The following is a 7,114-nucleotide window of genomic DNA, read 5'->3' as shown; positions in this document are numbered from 1 at the left end:
CTGGAAAACAAATATTTATGAAATGGAGAGAAGAAAGTATGAATTAGGAATATGCAATTGACATCAATATACACCAAACTCCAAGCTAGACACTGCCACATGTAATTTAATTTGATCTTCATAGTAATCCTGAAATGCTGATCAGAGAGGTAACTTTAAAAAAAACTTAGTCTGTAGTTTGGGAGATAAAGCATACACAGAGAAAGGTTAAATGATGAAAACAACAGGTTGCAATAATAGAAAGGATTCATTCATTCGTTCATTCATTCATTCATTAATCAATAAACAATTACTGAGCACCTGACAGGCACTGTCCTAGGTACTGGACAAACCATGGTAAGGAACTCACATTCTACTGAGGGAGACAGTCCGTGAACAACATCAACACGGAAAGCAGGTGGTGACAAGCGGGATGGTGGAAAGTGCTCTGGAGAACCAAAGGCTGCCAAGTGTGATGCCCAGTGAACTGCCATGAAGGGAGAGAGGAAGAGATGGGCTGAGCCTGGGCTGCCAAGGAGGACGCCTAAAGGAAGAGAACTCAACCTTGAACTTGAAGGATGAGTAAAATGTAAATGAGAAGAGTGCATTTATCTGTTCACCACTTAGGCAATATTTAGTGAGCACTACTGTCCATTAGAAATTCCAGTAACAATTAGGCTTTGTCCAGTAAACGATTATTACTGGAATGCCTGACAGAGAGATAGTTGCTCAATAAGTTAACTTAGCTTATTTCATGTGTGTGTGTGTGTGTATATATATATATATATATATATATATATATATATATATATATATATGAAGCATATAGGCCAGGCTTGGTGGCTCATGCTTGTAATCCCAGCACTTTGGGAAGTTGAGGTGGGTGGATCACCTGAGGTCAGGGGTTCGAGACCAGCCTGGACAACATGGTGAAACCCCATCTCTACTAAAAATACAAAAATTAGCAGGGCATGGTGGCATACGCCTGTAGTCCCAGCTACTTGGGAGGCTGAGGCAAGAGAATTACTTGAACCCAGGAGGCGGAGGTTGCAGTGAGCCGAGATCATGCCACTGCACTGGGCGACAGAGTGAGACTGTGTCTCAAAAAAAAAAAAAAAAGAAAGAAAAGAAAAATATGTATCTCATATATATACATATAAAATATTTATAATCACATACACGTGTACACACACACACACATTCAGAGATTATTATTATCTACCAGGTGAAGTCCCAAGTGCTTTATATACTTTACTTCATTTCACCCCCAATGTACAAATGAAGAAACTGAATTATGGAGAGATTGAGTAACTCTAAGTCACAAAGCAACAGAGCTGGGATTTAAACCCAGGTAGTTCGGTTCCAGAGCGGCACTTTTAAGCAGCAGTCTGCAAAGTATGGCCCATGGACCAACTCCATTGCACTACCTGTTTTTATAAACACAACTTTACTGGAATATAGCTATACCTGTTCATATTATCTATGGCTGTCTTTGTGCTATAAGGACAGAGAGACCATATGGCCCACAAAGCCTAAAATATTTACTATCTGGCTCTTTATAGGCAAAGCCGGCCTTTAACTATCACACCACACTGCTTCCATGGATGGGGTGGAGACGGTGATAAAGTCCAGACCCTGCCCTCGAGAACATCACAGCCTAGTAAAAATAAGAAGCCATTTCAGTGCATCCTGCTCTCACTATATAACATAAAAATAACAATTAACAAAACAACAATGCAGCAATAATGACAATAACAGTAATCATAGCAACATTAGTTGAAGGCTTACTGTGTGCCAGCTGCAGTCCTTAGTTCTTCACACTTAGTAAGTCACTGAATTCTCCCAACGACCCCATGAAATCCGTCCTATCACTGTCCTCGCTTTATATAGCAGGAAACTGAAGCACAGAGTGTTTAACAGTGTTATCCATCACCCCCCGGGAGCACACAGACTGGACCAGGCATTCTGGGAGGGAGGTAGAATTCAGGGAGACAGAAAAGGCAGACACCAACTTAGGACAGTGGAGGCTTCACTGTCCATAAAAATTGATTTGGACTTTTTTCCTTGGTCAATTATAATTAGAAATATAGAAGATACATTTTACTGAGGGGCCTGATCATTAGAAGAAATCTCCTCTGGCAAAGTCTTTAGCAGTAAATCTCACCAGGAAGTACCCTACTTCATCGTCAAACCTGGGTTTCTCATAAGGAAATCTAAGGAGAGTCTCAGGAGATAAAGAATGCCAACAGCCCTGAAATCGCTGCTGTTGGCAAAAATTTTGCTTTAGAACAGCACCTGCCATCAATGGGTGCTCAATACACCCACTGAGTTTTGTATTTTGTGATTGAGTTAGTTATATATTTTGTAATTGAGTTATATATTTCATGCACAGTTCCTGAATGGTCTTCTAACTAATCATTTCTGGTACCATGTCAAATGACGGGGCTCCTGTGCCATTTCACAATGAGGAGGAGTAAAGGAGCTGATCGCTATTCCAGTGCCAGGTGCTGGGCCGTGTACTTCAGGTACCCAGCACGTTACCAGGTTTAATACAAATGACAAAATATAGGATTTCTGCTTTCAGCTAGGGACCAGAGTTACCTTCCTATCTTAATCAACTGAAAAAATGGACAAACGATATGAAACAATGTTCTTCAGACATTGAAACCTGGCCATATAGTGATCACTGAGAAAAGGAAAACAAACAAGGTGTGTCCTATGAGTGCCTTAGCTCAGGACTTGGAGCAAGTTTACAGGCTACAGGGTAAGAAAGGTGGCCCCAGACAGAGCCCAGTGGTCCCCTGAGTTGAAGAAACTCAATTCCTAGTAAAGAGAGACAAAGGTGACTAAAATTTGTAGGAAAAATAACAGTGTGACATTATGAGATAACAAGAAATATATTTGATCTCTGCCTCCAGTTCCTGACATAGTGCTCCTGAAACCCTTGTAGATGGTGGTGCTAGGAGAGTCTTTTGTTCTAAAATTTGGTCTTTGACCCCAGTTCCTGACCTAGAGCTCCTGCGACCTTTGCAGTTTCCTAAGTGATAAAAATGTCTGACATAGAGCTCCTAAATCCCTTGGAATTTCCGGAGTGGTAGAAGCAACTTTTGTTCTGATTAGGCAATTCTTGGTGGGCTCCTGGATAGCCTGAGCATGGAAGCTTGTTGCTAGGGAAACCAACCATGTAAACAGAGGGTTGAAACTTTCAGTTCCATCCCCCAACCTCTGGGGAGAGTGAAGAGGCTGGAGGTTGAGTTGATCACCAATAGCCAATGAGGGAATCAATCATGCCTATGTAATGAAACCTCCATAAAAACCCACAATGATGGAATTTGGAGAGCTTCTGGATTGCTGAACACATGGAGGTGCCCGGAGGGTGGCACTCCCCTTCCTCCATATTTTGTCTCGTGCATCTCTTTCATCTGTCATTTGTCTGTATCCTTTGTAATATTCTTTGTTTTTTTGGGTTTTTTTTTGAGGAATCTCTCTCTGTCCCCAGGCTGGAGTGCAGTGGCGCAATCTTGGCTCACTGCAACCTCTGCCTCCCAGGTTCAAGCAATTCTCCTGCCTCAGCCTCCTGAGTAGCTGGGACTACAGGCACATGCCACCACGCCCAGCTAATTTTTGTAGTTTTAGTAGAGATGGGGTTTCACCATGTTGGCCAGGATGGTCTCGATCTCTTGACCTCGTGATCCGCCTGCCTTGGCCTCTCAAAGTGCTGGGATTATAGGCATGAGCCACCACGCCTGGCCTTGTAATATTCTTTATAATAAATGTGTAAATGTAAGTGAAGTGTTTCTCTGAGTTCTGTTGAGCCGCTGTAGCAAATTAATTGAACCCAAAGAGGGGGTCATGGGAACCCTGATCTATAGCCAGTCAGTTGGAAGCACAGGTCACAACCTGGGGTTTTCTACTGGCATCTGAAGTGAGGGCAGGGACCAGCAGTCTTATGGGACTAAGCTCTTCAACTGTGGGATTTGATACTATCTCCAGGTACATAGTGTCAGAATTGAATTGAATTATTGGACACTTAGTTGATGTCTACTGGATAATTGCTTGATGTATGGGGAGAAATCCCCATACATCTGATGTCAGAAATACAGTGTTGAGTGACTGTGCAAGAGAGTAGAAAGAAAAAAACAGGGTTTTCCCTCAAAACAAGGAGTGAGAGAGAGAAAGAACAGGCCGAAGTTCTTCAGAGGGATCCCCTTGTATGTATGGTTGTGCTGTACTGATCTCTATATGCAGGGAAGGAGACCACTGAGAATGGGGAAAGAATCACTGAAAAGATGTAGATGGAACAATTCCAACAGCTCACAGAGACTAGAATAGTTTATATGCACTAGCCTGAGTGGAAAAACCTCCAGATACATAGAGCATTGTACCCATAAGAAGGGTATTGCTTCATAGTGGGACCAAATAAATCAAGAAGTCCTAAAGATTGTTCTGAACTCCTCTTCCTAACAAAGCTTAAAAGCAAGACTTGAAAGGTTCAAACTATTTCCAAGTAACTGCATCTCAGAACAGAGCCCAGCAATATTTAAATAATAGTTTAAAAATACTGAGCATTTAACAATGTAAAATTCTCATTGTCCAGCATCCAGTCAAAAATTATCAGGCATGAAAAGAAGCAGGAAAATACAACCCATAGACAGAAGGAAAAAACAATCAAATGAAACAGATATAGAACTAAATTAGCATACACAGATGTTAAATGAGATATTATAAATATACTTCATATGTTCAAAAAGTTAGAGGAAAATCTGAACATCATGAGGAGAGAAATTAAATACACATAAAGGACATAAATAGAACTTCTTATAGATGAAAAATACATTATCAGAAAAGAAAAAACACTGGCTTGGATTAATAGCAGATTAGACATTGGAGAAGTAAATACTAGTGTCTTTGAAGACAGAACAATAGAAATCACACAAAATGAAACCCAGAGAGAAATACGATTTTAAAAAGTATATAAGAACTGGGCACAGTGGGTCAGGCCTATAATCTCAGCACTTTGGGGGCCAAGGCAGGCAGATCACTTGAGCCCAGGAGGTGGAAACCAGCCTGGGCAACATAGCAAAACCTCATCTCTTCAAAAAATAAAATACAAAAATTAGCTGGGTGTGGTGATGTGCGCCTGTAGTCCCAGCTACTCAGGAGGCTGAGGCAGGTGGATTGATTGAGTCCGGGAGGTCAAGGCTGCAGTAAGCCCTGACTGGGCCACTGTGCTGTAGCCTGGGTGACAGAACAAGACCCTGTCTCAAAAAACAAACAAACAAAAATAATAAGAACTGAGTATCAGTGACCTGTAAGACAATATAAAATGACCTTGTAACTACAATTACATTTACACGTCGTTACTTGTAATAACAATTACATTTACATGTAATAAACACATGTACATGGAATGCCATATGAAGAGCAGAGAGAGGTATTAAATTCCTTGGTTAAATTTTATAAAATATGTACAAGACATACATTAAAAACCAAAAAGCATTGCTGAGGGAAATTAAAGAAAGAGAGATATGTCTTATTCATGGGTCAGAAAACTCAATATTGTTATCTGTCCATTCTCCCCAAATTGATACATAGGTTCAATATAGTTCCAATCAAAACCCCAGGCTTTTTGTAGAAATTGACAAACTAGGTCTAGAATGTATGTGAAAATGCAAAGGACCTAAAACATGTAAAGCAATTTTGAAAAAGAAGGTTACTGTGGAATGAGTTATATTATTTGATTTCAGTACATGCAATAGAACTATATAACAATGGAGAGAGTGGTATTTGTGTAAAGACAATCATATAGGTCAATAGAGCAGAGAGTCCAGAGATAGTCTCATTCATATGTGGTGAATTGGCTTTTGACTAAATAAATAAATAAATAAATAAATAAATGGCCAAAGTAATTAAAAGGCCAAGGTAATTAAGTAAGGAAAGAATAATCTTTTCAATACATAGTCCTGGAACAGTTAGTTATCCAAGTGATCCATATGTAAGAAAATAAATCTTGACCCTTATATCAGACCATACAGAAAGACTAACTCTGAACGAACCATAGAGCTAAGGGTAAGATAACATTATACAACTTTCAGAAGAGAACACAAGAAAATCTCTGTGACTTAGGCTTGGGAAACATTTCTCAAATCGAACATAAGAAGCCTGAAGTACAAAAGAAAAAATTAATAAACTGGACTTCATCAAAATTAATAACTTTAGTTCTTCAAAAGACACTGTTTAAAAATGGAAAAAGGCCAAGCAAGGTGGCTCATGCCTGTAATCCCAAAACCTTGGGAGGCCAAGGAAGGAGGATCACTTGAGGCCAGGAGTTTGAGACCAGCCTGGGTAACATAACAAGACCCCATCTCTACAAAAAGGAGGCAAAAGAATAGAAAAAAGACAAAACAATAGAAATTATGCAAAATGAAATGCAGAGAGAAATTTAATTTTAAAAAGTATTTTTTAAAACTTTTTTTAAAAAGTTTGCCAGATATAGCAGCTCATACCTGTAAGCCTAGCTACTTGGGAGGCTGAGGCTGGAGGATCTTTTTCTCTTTTCTTTGTTTCTTTTTCTTTCTTTCTTTCTTTCTTTCTTTCTTTCTTTCTTTTTCTTTCTTTCTTTCCTTCTTTTCTTCTTTCTTTCTCTCTCTCTTTCCTTCCTTCCTTCCTTCCTATCTTCCTTTCTTTCTTTTCTTTCTTTCTTTCATTTTTTCTTGGAGCTTTCCGGTGAATACTGGGAAACCTGCTAGACAAATTCTAAAAGAGCTGTAACACTACATGGATATTTTTCAATACATATATTGAAAAACTTTTTGTAGATTTGCAATAATTTGAAAAAATTCAAAGATGAACTGTGCAGCCTAGAAATATCAAAATTAAGAAAAAGTTAGGTATGTCATGAATGCATAAAATGTATGTAGACACTAGTCTATTTTATCATTGACTACCATAAAATATACACAAATCTTTCATATAAAGTTAAAAGTTAACGAAACTTACACACACACAAACACGGACTGTACGTGGCACCATTCGCAGTCAAAAGAAATGGAAACAAACATAAAGATGCATTATTACATCAGAACTGCATAAAATTAACCTGTACATCCTGTGCTATCGTAATAACTTCATAGGC

The 7,114-nt window shown here is 39.1% G+C and overlaps 1 non-coding gene across 1 annotated transcript; it reads right to left on the bottom strand.

Moving 5' to 3' along the window:
- Positions 1–6,693: 6,693 nt before the first annotated feature.
- On the bottom strand, positions 6,694–6,755 carry LOC112440744 (U7 small nuclear RNA). Its single transcript, XR_003028758.1, has one exon. It is a non-coding gene; the product is annotated as a U7 small nuclear RNA (small nuclear RNA).
- Positions 6,756–7,114: the final 359 nt, after the last annotated feature.

This window comes from Pan paniscus, chromosome 7, assembly GCF_029289425.2.
Source record: "Pan paniscus chromosome 7, NHGRI_mPanPan1-v2.0_pri, whole genome shotgun sequence".
Taxonomy (NCBI): Eukaryota; Metazoa; Chordata; class Mammalia; order Primates; family Hominidae; genus Pan; species Pan paniscus.
Note: the sequence above shows the minus strand (reverse complement) of the source record. Positions and strands in the feature narration are given on the sequence as shown.